This window comes from Mobula hypostoma, chromosome 14 (genome assembly GCF_963921235.1).
Source record: "Mobula hypostoma chromosome 14, sMobHyp1.1, whole genome shotgun sequence".
Lineage (NCBI taxonomy): Eukaryota > Metazoa > Chordata > Chondrichthyes > Myliobatiformes > Myliobatidae > Mobula > Mobula hypostoma.
This window is the reverse complement of record NC_086110.1, coordinates 80,136,955-80,152,528: the sequence shown is the minus strand read 5'-3', so window position 1 is coordinate 80,152,528 and position 15,574 is coordinate 80,136,955.

The following is a 15,574-nucleotide window of genomic DNA, read 5'->3' as shown; positions in this document are numbered from 1 at the left end:
AATCTCATGCCCTGAATCTCAAGCCCTGAAACTGCTGCACTGACTCTCATGCCCTGAAACTCCTGTCCTGAATCTCCTGCCCTGAATCTCCTGCCCTGAATCCTCTGCCCTGAATCTCATGCCCTGAAACTCCTGCCCTGAGTTTCATGCCCTGAAAGTCCTGTCCTGAATCTCCTGCCCTGAATCTCATGCCCTGAATCTCATGCCCTGAAACTCCTGCCCTGAATCTCAAGCCCTGAAACTACTGCCCTGAATCTCATGCCCTGAAACTCCTGCCCTGAATCTCATGCCCTGAAACTACTGCCTTGAATCTCATGCCTTGAAACTCCAGCTCTGAAACTCATGCCCTGAATCTCATCCCCTGAAACTCCTGCCCTGAATCTCCTGCCCTGAAACCTCAGCCCTCAATCTCATGCCCTGAAACTCCCGTCCTGAATCTCCTGCCCTGAATCTCATGCCCTGAATCTCAAGCCCTGAAACTCCTGCCCTGAATCTCATGCCCTGAAACTCCTGCCCTGAATCTCATGCCCTGAAACTCCTGCCCTGAATCTCATGCCCTGAAACTCCTGTCCTGAATCTCCTGCCCTGAATCTCCTGCCCTGAAACTTCTGCCCTGAATCTCAAGCCCTGAAACTACTGCCCTGAATCTCATGCCCTGAAACTCCTGCCCAAATCTCCTGTCCTGAAACTCATGCCCTGAATCTCATGCCCTGAAACTCATGCCCTGAATCTCATGCCCTGAAACTGCTGCACTGAATCTCTTGCCCTGAAACTGCTGCACTGAATCTCCTGCCCTGAATCTCATGCCCTGAATCTCAAGCCCTGAAACTACAGCCCTGAATCTCCTGCCCTGAATCTCATACCCTAAAACACATGCCCTGAAATTCCTACCCTGAATTTCATGCCCTGAAACTACTGTCCTGAATCTCCTGCCCTGAATCTCATGCCCTGAAACTACAGCCCTGAATCTCATGCCCTGAAACTCCTGTCCTGAATCTCCTGCCCTGAATCTCCTGCCCTGAAACTTCTGCCCTGAATCTCAAGCCCTGAAACTACTGCCCTGAATCTCATGCCCTGAAACTCCTGCCCAAATCTCATGCCCTGAAACTCATGCCCTGAATCGCATGCCCTGAAACTCCTGCCTGAATCTCAAGCCCTGAAATTACTGCCCTGAATCTGATGCCCTGAAACTACTGCTCTGAATCTCAAGCCCTGAAACTACTGCCTTGAATCTCACGCCTTTAAAGCTCTGCTCTGAAACACATGCCCTGAAACACATGCCCTGAAACTCATGCCCTGAATCTCATGCCCTGAAACTCCTGCCCCATCTCCTGCCCTGAAACTCATGCCCTGAATTTCATGCCCTCAATCTCATGCCCTGAAACTCATGCCCTGAATCTCCTGCCCGGAAACTGCTGCACTGAATCTCCTGCCCTGAATCTCATGCCCTGAATCTCAAGCCCTGAAACTACAGCCCTGAATCTCCTGTCCTGAATCTCATACCCTAAAACACATGCCCTGAAATTCCTGCCCTGAATTTCATGCCCTGAAACTGCTGCACTGACTCTCATGCCCTGAAACTCCTGTCCTGAATCTCCTGCCCTGAATCTCCTGCCCTGAATCCTCTGCCCTGAATCTCATGCCCTGAAACTCCTGTCCTGAATCTCTTGCCCGGAATCTCATGCCCTGAATCCCATGCCCTGAAACTCCTGCCCTGAATCTCAAGCCCTGAAACTCCTGCCCTGAATCTCAAGCCCTGAAACTACTGCCCTGAATCTCATGCCCTGAAACTCCTGCACTGAATCTCCTGCCCTGAATCTCATGCCCTGAATCTCATGCCCTGAAACTCCTGCCCTGAATCTCAAGCCCTGAAACTACTGCCCTGAATCTCATGCCCTGAAACTCCTGCCCTGAATCTCAAGCCCTGAAACTACTGCCCTGAATCTCATGCCTTGAAACTCCTGCTCTGAAACTCATGCCCTGAATCTCATGCCCTGAAACTCCTGCCCTGAATCTCCTGCCCTGAAACCTCAGCCCTGAATCTCATGCCCTGAAACTCCCGTCCTGAATCTCCTGCCCTGAATCTCATGCCCTGAATCTCAAGCCCTGAATCTCCTGCCCTGAATCTCCTGCCCTGAAACTTCTGCCCTGAATCTCAAGCCCTGAAACTACTGCCCTGAATCTCATGCCCTGAAACTCCTGCCCAAATCTCCTGCCCTGAAACTCATGCCCTGAATCTCATGCCCTGAATCTCATGCCCTGAAACTCATGCCCTGAATCTCATGCCCTGAAACTGCTGCACTGAATCTCCTGCCCTGAATCTCATGCCCTGAATCTCATGCCCTGAATCTCAAGCCCTGAAACTACAGTCCTGAATATCATGCCCTGAAATTCCTGCCCTGAATCTCCTGCCCTGAATCTCATGCCCTGAAACTCCTGCCCTGAAACTACAGCCCTGAATCTCATGCCCTGAAACTACTGTCCTGAATCTCCTGCCCTGAATCTCCTGCCCTGAAACCACAGCCCTGAATCTTATGCCCTGAAACTCCCGTCCTGAATCTCCTGCCCTGAATCTCATGCCCTGAATCTCCTGCCCTGAAATCACAGCCCTGAATCTCATGCCCTGAAACTCCCGTCCTGAATCTCATGCCCTGAAACTCCTGCCCTGAATCTCAAGCCCTGAAACTCCTGCCCTGAATCTCATGCCCTGAAACTCCTGCCCTGAATCTCATGCCCTGAAACTACTGCCCTGAATCTCATGCCTTAAAACTACTGCTCTGAAACTCATGCCCTGAATCTCATGCCCTGAAACTCCTGCCCTGAATCTCCTGCCCTGAAACCTCATCCCTGAATCTCATGTCCTGAAACTCCTGTCCTGAATCTCCTGCCCTGAATCTCATGCCCTGAATCTCATGCCCTGAAACTCCTGCCCTGAATCTCCTGCCCTGAAACTCCTGCCCTGAATCTCAAGCCCTGAAACTACTGCCCTGAATCTCATGCCCTGAAACTCCTGCCCTGAATCTCCTGCCCTGAAACTCATGCCCTGAATCTCATGCCCTGAATCTCATGCCCTGAAACTCATGCCCTGAATCTCATGCCCTGAAACTCCTGCCCTGAATCTCCTGCCCTGAATCTCATGCCCTGAATCTCCTGCCCTGAATCTCCTGCCCTGAAATCACAGCCCTGAATCTCATGCCCTGAAACTCCCGTCCTGACTCTCTTGCCCGGAATCTCATGCCCTGAATCCCATGCCCTGAAACTCCTGCCCTGAATCTCAAGCCCTGAAACTACTGCCCTGAATCTCATGCCCTGAAACTCCTGCCCTGAATCTCAAGCCCTGAAACTACTGCCCTGAATCTCATGCCCTGAAACTCCTGCTCTGAAACTCATGCCCTGAATCTCATGCCCTGAATCTCATGCCCTGAAACTCCAGCCCTGAATCTCAAACCCTGAAACCACAGCCCTGAAACTCAAGCCCTGAAACTCCTGTCCTGAGTATCCTGCCCTGAATCTCATGCCCTGAATCTCATGCCCTGACACTCCTGACCTGAATCTCAAGCCCTGAAACTGCTGCCCTGAATCTCATGCCCTGAAACTCCTGCCCTGAATCTCCTGCCCTGAATCTCATGCCCTGAATCTCATGCCCTGAATCTCAAGCCCTGAAACCACAGCCCTGAATCTCATGCCCTGAAACTACCTGCCCTGAATCTCATGCCCTGAAACACCTGCGCTGAATCTCAAGCCTGGATACTACTGCCCTGAATCTCATGCCTTGAAACTCCAGCTCTAAAGCTCTTCCCCTGAATCTCATTCCCTGAATCTCATGCCCTGAAACTCCTGCCCTGAATCTCCTGCCCTGAAACCACATCCCTGAATCTCATGCCCTGAAACTCCTGTCCTGAATCTCCTGCCCTGAATCTCGTGCCCTGAATCTCATGCCCTGACACTCCTGACCTGAATCTCAAGCCCTGAAACTGCTGCCCTGAATCTCATGCCCTGAAACTCCTGTCCTGAGTATCCTGCCCTGAATCTCATTCCCTGAAACTCCTGCCCTGAATCTCAAGTCCTGAAACTACAGCACTGAATCTCATGTTCTGAATCTCATGCCCTGATTCTCCTGCCCTGAATCTCATGCCCTGAATCTCATGCCCTGAAACTCCAGCCCTGAATCTCAAGCCCTGAAACTACTGCCCTGAATCTCATGCCCTGAAACTCCTGCCCTGAATCTCAAGCCCTGAAACTACTGCCCTGAATCTCATGCCTTGAAACTCCTGCTCTAAAACTCATGCCCTTGAAACTCATGCCCTGAATCTCATGCCCTGAAACTCCTGCCCTGAATCTCCTGCCCTGAAACTCATGCCCTGAATCTCATGCCCTGAAACTCCTGCCCTGAATCTCCTGCCCTGAAACAACAGCCCTGAATCTCATGCCCTGAAACTCCTGTCCTGAATCTCCTGCCCTGAATCTCATGCCCTGAATATCATACCCTGAAACTCCTGCCCTGAATCTCAAGCCCTGAAACTACTGCCCTGAATCTCATGCCCTGAAAATCCTGCCCTGAATCTCAAGCCCTGAATCTCCTGCCCTGAAATTCCTGCCCTGAATCTCAAGCCCTGAAACTACTGCCCTGAATCTCATGCCCTGAAACTCCTGCCCTGAATCTCATGCCCTGAAACTCATGCCCTGAATCTCATGCCCTGAAACTCCTGCCCTGAATCTCAAGCCCTGAAACTACTGCCTTGAATCTCATGCCCTGAAACTCCTGCCCCATCTCCTGCCCTGAAACTCATGCCCTGAATCTCATGCCCTGAATCTCATGCCCTGAAACTCATGCCCTGAATCTCATGCCCTGAATCTCATGCCCTGAAACTCATGCCCTGAATCTCATGCCCTGAAACTGCTGCACTGAATCTCCTGCCCTGAATCTCATGCCCTAAATCTCATGCCCTGAATCTCAAGCCCTGAAACTACAGCCCTGAATCTCCTGCCCTGAATCTCATACCCTGAAACACATGCCCTGAAATTCCTGCCCTGAATTTCATGCCCTGAAACTACAGCCCTGAATCTCCTGCCCTGAATCTCATACCCTGAAACTCATGCCCTGAAATTCCTGCCCTGAATTTCATGCCCTGAAACTACTGTCCTGAATCTCCTGCCCTGAATCTCCTGCCCTGAAACCACAGCCCTGAATCTTATGCCCTGAAACTCCCGTCCTGAATCTCCTGCCCTGAATCTCATGCCCTGAATCTCAAGCCCTGAAACGACAGCCCTGAATCTCATGCCCTGAAACTCCTGTCCTGAATCTCCTTCCCTGAATCTCATGCCCTGAAACTCCTGCCCTGCATCTCAAGCCTTAAAATTACCGCCCTGAATCTCATGCCTTGAAACTCCTGGTCTGAAACTCATGCCCTGAATCTCATGCCCTGAAACTCCTGCCCTGAATCTCAAGCCCTGAAACTACAGCCCTGAATCTCATGCCCTGAAACTCCTGTGCCCTGAAACTCCTGCCCTGAATATCAAGACCTGAAAATACTGCCCTGAATCTCATGCCCTGAAACTCATGCCCTGAATCTCATGCCCTGAAACTCCTGCACTGAATCTCATGCCCTGAATCTCATGCCCTGAATCTCATGCCCTGAAACTCCTGCTCTGAATCTCAAGCCCTGAAACTACTGCCCTGAATCTCATGCCCTGAAACTCCTGCCCTGAATCTCAAGCCCTGAAACTACTGCCCTGAATCTCATGCCTTGAAACTCCAGCCCTGAAACTCATGCCCTGAATCTCATGCCCTGAAACTCCTGCCCTGAATCTCCTGCCCTGAAACCTCAGCCCTGAATCTCATGCCCTGAAACTCCTGCCCTGAATCTCCTGCCCTGAATCTCATGCCCTGAATCTCATGCCCTGAATCTCCTGCCCTGAATCTCCTGCCCTGAAACTACTGCCCTGAATCTCAAGCCCTGAAACTCATGCCCTGAATCTCATGCCCTGAAACTCCTGCCCTGAATCTCCTGCCCTGAAACTCATGCCCTGAATCTCATGCCCTGAATCTCATGCCCTGAAACTCATGCCCTGAATCTCATGCCCTGAAACTCCTGCACTGAATCTCCTGCCCTGAATCTCATGCCCTGAAACTCATGCCCTGAATCTCAAGCCCTGAAACTACAGTCCTGAATCTCATGCCCTGAAACTCCTGCCCTGAATCTCCTGCCCTGAATCTCATGCCCTGAAACTCCTGCCCTGAATGTACTGCCCTGAAAATCATGCCCTGAATCTTATGCCCTGAAACTCCTGACCTGAATCTCCTTCCCTGAAACCACATCCCTGAATCTCATGCCCTCAAACTTCCCTCCTGAATCTCCTGCCCTGGATCTCATGCCCTGAATCTCAAGCCCTGAAACTGCTGCCCTGAATCTCAAGCCCTGAAACTACTGCCCTGAATCTCATGCCCTGAAACTCCTGCCCTGAATCTCAAGCCCTGAAACTACTGCCCTGAATCTCATGCCTTGAAACTCCTGCTCTGAATCTCATGCCCTGAAACTCATGCCCTGAATCTCATGCCCTGAAACTCCTGCCCTGAATCTCCTGCCCTGAAACTCATGCCCTGAATCTCATGCCCTGAAACTCCTGCCCTGAATCTCCTGCCCTGAAACAACAGCCCTGAATCTCATGCCCTGAAACTCCTGCCCTGAATCTCCTGCCCTGAATCTCATGCCCTGAATCTCATGCCCTGAAACTCCTGCCCTGAATCTCAAGCCCTGAAACTACTGCCCTGAATCTCATGCCCTGAAACTCCTGCCCTGAATCTCCTGCCCTGAATCTCCTACCATGAATCTCATGCCCTGAATCTCAAGCCCTGAAACTACTGCCCTGAATCTCATGCCCTGAAACTCCTGCCCTGAATCTCATGCCCTGAAACTCATGCCCTGAATCTCATGCCCTGAAACTCCTGCCCTGAATCTCAAGCCCTGAAACTACTGCCTTGAATCTCATGCCCTGAAACTCCAGCCCTGAATCTCCTGCCCTGAAACTCATGCCCTGAATCTCATGCCCTGAATCTCATGCCCTGAAACTCATGCCCTGAATCTCCTTCCCTGAATCTCATGCCCTGAAACTCATGCCCTGAATCTCATGCCCTGAAACTGCTGCACTGAATCTCCTGCCCTGAATCTCATGCCCTAAATCTCATGCCCTGAATCTCAAGCCCTGAAACTACAGCCCTGAATCTCCTGCCCTGAATCTCATACCCTAAAACACATGCCCTGAAATTCCTGCCCTGAATTTCATGCCCTGAAACTACTGTCCTGAATCTCCTGCCCTGAATCTCCTGCCCTGAAACCACAGCCCTGAATCTTATGCCCTGAAACTCCAGTCCTGAATCTCCTGCCCTGAATCTCATGCCCTGAATCTCAAGCCCTGAAACCACAGCCCTGAATCTCATGCCCTGAAACTCCTGTCCAGAATCTCCTTCACTGAATCTCATGCCCTGAAACTCCTGCCCTGAATCTCAAGCCTTGAAATTACTGCCCTGAATCTCATGCCCTGAAACTCCTGGTCTGAAACTCATGCCCTGAATCTCATGCCCTGAAACTCCTGCCCTGAATCTCAAGCCCTGAAACTACAGCTCTGAATCTCATGCCTTGAAACTCCTGGTCTGAAACTCATGCCCTGAAACTCCTGCCCTGAATATCAAGCCCTGAAACTACAGCCCTGAATCTCATGCCCTGAAACTCATGCCCTGAATCTCATGCCCTGAAACTCCTGCACTGAATCTCCTGCCCTGAATCTCATGCCCTGAATCTCATGCCCTGAAACTCCTGCCCTGAATCTCAAGCCCTGAAACTACTGCCCTGAATCTCATGCCCTGAAACTCCTGCCCTGAATCTCAAGCCCTGAAACTACTGCCCTGAATCTCATGCCTTGAAACTCCTGCTCTGAAACTCATGCCCTGAATCTCATGCCCTGAAACTCCTGCCCTGAATCTCCTGCCCTGAAACCACAGCCCTGAATCTCATGCCCTGAAACTCCTGTCCTGAATCTCCTGCCCTGAATCTCATGCCCTGAATCTCATGCCCTGAATCTCCTGCCCTGAATCTCCTGCCCTGAAACTCTGCCCTGAATCTCAAGCCCTGAAACTACTGCCCTGAATCTCATGCCCTGAAACTCCTGCCCTGAATCTCCTGCCCTGAAACTCATGCCCTGAATCTCATGCCCTGAATCTCATGCCCTGAAACTCATGCCCTGAATCTCATGCCCTGAAACTCCTGCCCTGAATCTCCTGCCCTGAATCTCCTGCCCTGAATCTCATGCCCTGAAACTCCTGCCCTGAAACTACAGCCCTGAATTCATGCCCTGAAACTACTGCCCTGAATCTCCTGCCCTGAATCTCCTGCCCTGAAACCACAGCCCTGAATCTCATGCCCTGAAACTTCCTCCCTGAATCTCCTGCCCTGAATCTCATGCCCTGAATCTCATGCCCTGAAACCACAGCCCTGAATCTCATGCCCTGAAACTCCTGCCCTGAATCTCCTGCCCTGAAACTCCTGCCCTGAATCTCAAGCCCTGAAACTACTGCCCTGAATCTCATGCCTTGAAACTCCTTCTCTGAATCTCATGCCCTGAAACTCATGCCCTGAATCTCATGCCCTGAAACTCCTGCCCTGAATCTCCTGCCCTGAAACTCATGCCCTGAATCTCATGCCCTGAAACTCCTGCCCTGAATCTCCTGCCCTGAAACAACAGCCCTGAATCTCATGCCCTGAAACTCCTGTCCTGAATCTCCTGCCCTGAATCTCATGCCCTGAATATCATACCCTGAAACTCCTGCCCTAAATCTCAAGCCCTGAAACTACTGCCCTGAGTCTCATGCCCTGAAAGTCCTGTCCTGAATCTCCTGCCTTGAATCTCCTGCCCTGAAACTTCTGCCCTGAATCTCAAGCCCTGAAACTCATGCCCTGAATCGCATGCCCTGAAACTCCTGCCTGAATCTCAAGCCCTGAAACTACTGCCTTGAATCACACGCCCTGAAACTCCAGCCCCATCTCCTGCCCTGAAACTCATGCCCTAAATCTCATGCCCTGAATCTCATGCCCTGAAACTCATGCCATGAATCTCATGCCATGAATCTCATGCCCTGAAACTGCTGCACTGAATCTCCTGCCCTCAAACTGCTGCACTGAATCTCCTGCCCTGAATCTCCTGCCCTGAATCTCATGCCCTGAATCTCATGCCCTGAATCTCAAGCCCTGAAACTACAGCCCTGAATCTCCTGCCCTGAATCTCATACCCTGAAACACATGCCCTGAAATTCCTGCCCTGAATTTCATGCCCTGAAACTACTGTCCTGAATCTCCTGCCCTGAATCTCCTGCCCTGAAACCACAGCCCTGAATCTTATGCCCTGAAACTCCCGTCCTGAATCTCCTGCCCTGAATCTCATGCCCTGAATCTCAAGCCCTGAAACCACAGCCCTGAATCTCATGCCCTGAAACTCCTGTCCTGAATCTCCTTCCCTGAATCTCATGCCCTGAAACTCCTGCCCTGAATCTCAAGCCTTAAATTTACTGCCCTGAATCTCATGCCCTGAAACTCCTGCCCTGAATCTCATGCCCTGAATCTCATGCCCTGAAACTCCTGCCCTGAATCTCAAGCCCTGAAACTACAGCCCTGAATCTCATGCCCTGAAACTCCTGGTCTGAATCTCATGCCCTGAAACTCCTGCCCTGAATATCAAGACCTGAAAATACAGCCCTGAATCTCATGCCCTGAAACTCATGCCCTGAATCTCATGCCCTGAAACTCCTGCACTGAATCTCCTGCCCTGAATCTCATGCCCTGAATCTCATGCCCTGAAACTCCTGCCCTGAATCTCAAGCCCTGAAACTACTGCCCTGAATCTCATGCCCTGAAACTCCTGCCCTGAATCTCAAGCCCTGAAACTACTGCCCTGAATCTCATGCCTTGAAACTCCAGCTCTGAAACTCATGCCCTGAATCTCATGCCCTGAATCTCCTGCCCTGAAATCACAGCCCTGAATCTCATGCCCTGAAACTCCTGTCCTGAATCTCTTGCCCTGAATCTCATGCCCTGAAACTCCTGCTCTGAATCTCAAGCCCTGAAACTACTGCCCTGAATCTCATGCCCTGAAACTCCTGCTCTAAGACTCATGCCCTGAAACTCATGCCCTGAATCTCATGCCCTGAAACTCCTGTCCTGATTCTCCTGCCCTGAAACTCATGCCCTGAATCTCATGCCCTGAAACTCCTGCCCTGAATCTCCTGCCCTGAAACAACAGCCCTGAATCTCATGCCCTGAAACTCCTGTCCTGAATCTCCTGCCCTGAATCTCATGCCCTGAATCTCATGCCCTGAAACTCCTGCCCTGAATCTCAAGCCCTGAAACTACTGCCCTGAATCTCATGCCCTGAAACTCCTGCCCTGAATCTCCTGCCCTGAATCTCATGCCCTGAAACTCATGCCCTGAATCTCATGCCCTGAAACTCATGCCCTGAATCTCATGCCCTGAAACTCCTGCCCTGAATCTCAAGCCCTGAAACTACTGCCCTGAATCTCATGCCCTGAAACTCCAGCCCTCCTGCCCTGAAACTCATGCCCTGAATCTCATGCCCTGAATCTCATGCCCTGAAACTCATGCCCTGAATCTCATGCCCTGAATCTCATGCCCTGAAACTCATGCCCTGAATCTCATGCCCTGAAACTCCTGCACTGAATCTCCTGCCCTGAATCTCCTGCCCTGAATCTCATGCCCTAAATCTCATGCCCTGAATCTCAAGCCCTGAAACTACAGCCCTGAATCTCCTGCCCTGAATCTCATACCCTAAAACACATGCCCTGAAATTCCTGCCCTGAATTTCATGCCCTGAAACTACTGTCCTGAATCTCCTGCCCTGAATCTCCTGCCCTGAAACCACAGCCCTGAAACTCAAGCCCTGAAACTCCTGTCCTGAGTATCCTGCCCTGAATCTCATGCCCTGAATCTCAAGCCCTGAAACTCATGCCCTGAATCTCATGCCCTGAAACTCCTGTCCTGAATCTCCTTCCCTGAATCTCATGCCCTGAAACTCCTGCCCTGAATCTCAAGCCTTAAATTTACTGCCCTGAATCTCATGCCCTGAAACTCCTGCCCTGAAACTCATGCCCTGAATCTCATGCCCTGAAACTCCTGCCCTGAATCTCAAGCCCTGAAACTACAGCCCTGAATCTCATGCCTTGAAACTCCTGGTCTGAAACTCATGCCCTGAAACTCCTGCCCTGAATATCAAGACCTGAAAATACTGCCCTGAATCTCATGCCCTGAAACTCATGCCCTGAATCTCATGCCCTGAAACTCCTGCCCTGAATCTCCTGCCCTGAATCTCATGCCCTGAATCTCATGCCCTGAAACTCCTGCCCTGAATCTCAAGCCCTGAAACTACTGCCCTGAATCTCATGCCCTGAAACTCCTGCCCTGAATCTCAAGCCCTGAAACTGCTGCCCTGAATCTCATGCCTTGAAACTACTGCTCTGAAACTCATGCCCTGAATCTCATGCCCTGAAACTCCTGCCCTGAATCTCCTTCCCTGAAACCACAGCCCTGAATCTCATGCCCTGAAACTCCCGTCCTGAATCTCCTGCCCTGAATCTCATGCCCTGAATCTCCTGCCCTGAATCTCCTGCCCTGAAACTTCTGCCCTGAATCTCATGCCCTGAAACTACTGCCCTGAATCTCATGCCCTGAAACTCCTGCCCTGAATCTCCTGCCCTGAAACTCATGCCCTGAATCTCATGCCCTGAATTTCATGCCCTGAAACTCATGCCCTGAAACTCCTGCACTGAATCTCCTGCCCTGAATCTCATGCCCTGAATCTCATGCCCTGAATCTCAAGCCCTGAAACTACAGCCCTGAATCTCATGCCCTGAAACTCCTGCCCTGAATCTCCTGCCCTGAATCTCATGCCCTGAAACTCCTGCCCTGAATCTCATGCCCTGAAACTCCTGCCCTGAATCTCCTGCCCTGAATCTCCTGCCCTGAAACCACAGCCCTGAATCTCATGCCCTGAAACTTCCGTCCTGAATCTCCTGCCCTGAATCTCATGCCCTGAATCTCATGCCCTGAAACCACAGCCCTGAATCTCATGCCCTGAAACTACTGCCCTGAATCTCATGCCCTGAAACTCCTGCCCTGAATCTCAAGCCCTGAAACTACTGCCCTGAATCTCATGCCCTGAAACTCCTGCCCTGAATCTCCTGCCCTGAAACTCATGCCCTGAATTTCATGCCCTGAAACTCATGCCCTGAATCTCCTGCGCTGAAACTCATGACCTGAATCTCATGCCCTGAAACTCCTGCCCTGAATCTCCTGCCCTGAAACCACAGCCCTGAATCTCATGCCCTGAAACTCCTGTCCTGAATCTCCTGCCCTGAATCTCATGCTCTGAACCTCGTACCCTGAAACTCCTGCCCTGAATCTCAAGCCCTGAAACTACTGCCCTGAATCTCATGCCCTGAAACTCCTGTCCTGAATCTCCTGCCCTGAATCTCATGCCCTGAAATTCCTGCCCTGAATCTCAAGCCCTGAAACTACTGCCTTGAATCTCATGCCCTGAAACTCCTGCCCTGAATCTCATGCCCTGAAACTCATGCCCTGAATCTCATGCCCTGAAACTCCTGCCCTGAATCTCAAGCCCTGAAACTACTGCCCTGAATCTCATGCCCTGAAACTCCTGCCCTGAATCTCCTGCCCTGAAACTCATGCCCTGAATCTCATGCCCTGAATCTCATGCCCTGAAACTCATGCCCTGAATCTCATGCCCTGAAACTGCTGCCCTGAATCTCCTGCCCTGAAACTGCTGCACTGAATCTCCTGCCCTGAATCTCATGCCCTGAATCTCATGCCCTGAATCTCAAGCCCTGAAACTACAGCCCTGAATCTCATGCCCTGAAATTCCTGCCCTGAATCTCCTGCCCTGAATCTCATGCCCTGAAACTCCTGCCCTGAAACTACAGCCCTGAATTTCATGCCCTGAAACTACTGCCCTGAATCTCCTGCCCTGAAACCACAGCCCTGAATCTCATGCCCTGAAACTCCTGTCCTGAATCTCCTGCCCTGAATCTCATGCCCTGAAACTCCTGCCCTGAATCTCATGCCCTGAAACTCCCGTCCTGAATCTCCTGCCCTGGATCTCATGCCCTGAATCTCAAGCCCTGAAACTACAGCCCTGAATCTCATGCCCTGAAACTCCTGTCCTGAAACTACTGCCCTGAATCTCATGCCCTGAAACTCCTGCCCTGAATCTCAAGCCTGAAACTACTGCCCTGAATCTCATGCCTTGAAACTCCTGGTCTGAAACTCATGCCCTGAATCTCATGCCCTGAAACTCCTGCCCTGAATCTCAAGCCCTGAAACTACAGCCCTGAATCTCATGCCCTGAAACTCCTGCCCTGAATCTCATGCCCTGAAACTCCTGCCCTGAATCTCAAGCCCTGAAACTACTGCCCTGAATCTCATGCCCTGAAACTCATGCCCTGAATCTCATGCCCTGAAACTCCTGCCCTGAATCTCCTGCCCTGAATCTCATGCCCTGAATCTCATGCCCTGAAACTCCTGCCCTGAATCTCAAGCCCTGAAACTACTGCCCTGAATCTCATGCCCTGAAAATCCTGCCCTGAATCTCAAGCCCTGAAACTACTGCCCTGAATCTCATGCCTTGAAACTCCTGCTCTGAAACTCATGCCCTGAATCTCATGCCCTGAAACTCCTGCCCTGAATCTCCTGCCCTGAAACCTCAGCCCTGAATCTCATGCCCTGAAACTCCCGTCCTGAATCTCCTGCCCTGAATCTCATGCCCTGAATCCCATGCCCTGAAACTCCTGCCCTGAATCTCAAGCCCTGAAACTCCTGCCCTGAATCACAATCCCTGAAACTACTGCCCTGAATCTCATGCCTTAAAACTCCTGCCCAAATCTCCTGCCCTGAAACTCATGCCCTGAATCTCATGCCCTGAATCTCATGCCCTGAAACTCATGCCCTGAATCTCATGCCCTGAAACTGCTGCACTGAATCTCCTGCCCTGAATCTCATGCCCTGAATCTCATGCCCTGAATCTCAAGCCCTGAAACTACAGCCCTGAATCTCATGCCCTGAAATTCCTGCCCTGAATGCCCTCCTGCCCTGAATCTCATGCCCTGAAACTCCTGCCCTGAACTACAGCCCTGAATCATGCCCTGAAACTACTGTCCTGAATCTCCTGCCCTGAATCTCCTGCCCTGAAACCACAGCCCTGAATCTCATGCCCTGAAACTCCTGTCCTGAATCTCCTGCCCTGAATCTCATGCCCTGAATCTCAAGCCCTGAAACTACAGCCCTGAATCTCATGCCCTGAAACTACTGCCCTGAATCTCATGCCCTGAAACTCCTGCCCTGAATCTCAAGCCCTGAAACTACTGCCCTGAATCTCATGCCTTGAAACTCCTGCTCTGAATCTCATGCCCTGAAACTCATGCCCTGAAACTCATGCCCTGAAACTCCTGCCCTGAATCTCCTGCCCTGAAACTCATGCCCTGAATCTCATGCCCTGAAACTCCTGCCCTGAATCTCCTGCCCTGAAACAACAGCCCTGAATCTCATGCCCTGAAACTCCTGCCCTGAAACTCATGCCCTGAATCTCATGCTCTGAACCTCGTACCCTGAAACTCCTGCCCTGAATCTCAAGCCCTGAAACTACTGCCCTGAATCTCATGCCCTGAAAATCCTGCCCTGAATCTCCTGCCCTGGAACTCCTGCCCTGAAACTCCTGCCCTGAATCTCAAGCCCTGAAACTACAGCCCTGAATCTCATGACCTGAAACTCCTGCCCTGAATCTCATGCCCTGAAACTCATGCCCTGAATCTCATGCCCTGAAACTCCTGCCCTGAATCTCAAGCCCTGAAACTACTGCCCTGAATCTCATGCCCTGAAACTCCTGCCCTGAATCTCCTGCCCTGAAACTCATGCCCTGAATCTCATGCCCTGAATCTCCTGCCCTGAAACTCCTGCCCTGAATCTCCTGCCCTGAATCTCATGCCCTGAATCTCATGCCCTGAATCTCAAGCCCTGAAACTACAGCCCTGAATCTCCTGCCCTGAATCTCATACCCTAAAACACATGCCCTGAAATTCCTGCCCTGAATTTCATGCCCTGAAACTACTGTCCTGAATCTCCTGCCCTGAATCTCATGCCCTGAAACTACTGCCCTGAATCTCATGCCCTGAAACTCCTGTCCTGAATCTCCTGCCCTGGAACTCCTGCCCTGAAACTCCTGCCCTGAATCTCAAGCCCTGAAACTACTGCCCTGAATCTCATGACTTGAAACTCCTGCCCTGAATCTCATGCCCTGAAACTCCTGCCCTGAATCTCATGCCCTGAAACTCCTGCCCTGAATCTCATGCCCTGAAACTCCTGCCCTGAATCTCCTGCCCTGAAACCACAGCCCTGAATCTCATGCCCTGAAACTCCCGTCCTGAATCTCCTGCCCTGAATCTCATGCCCTGAATCTCAAGCCCTGAAACGACAGCCCTGAATCTCATGCCCTGAAACTCCTG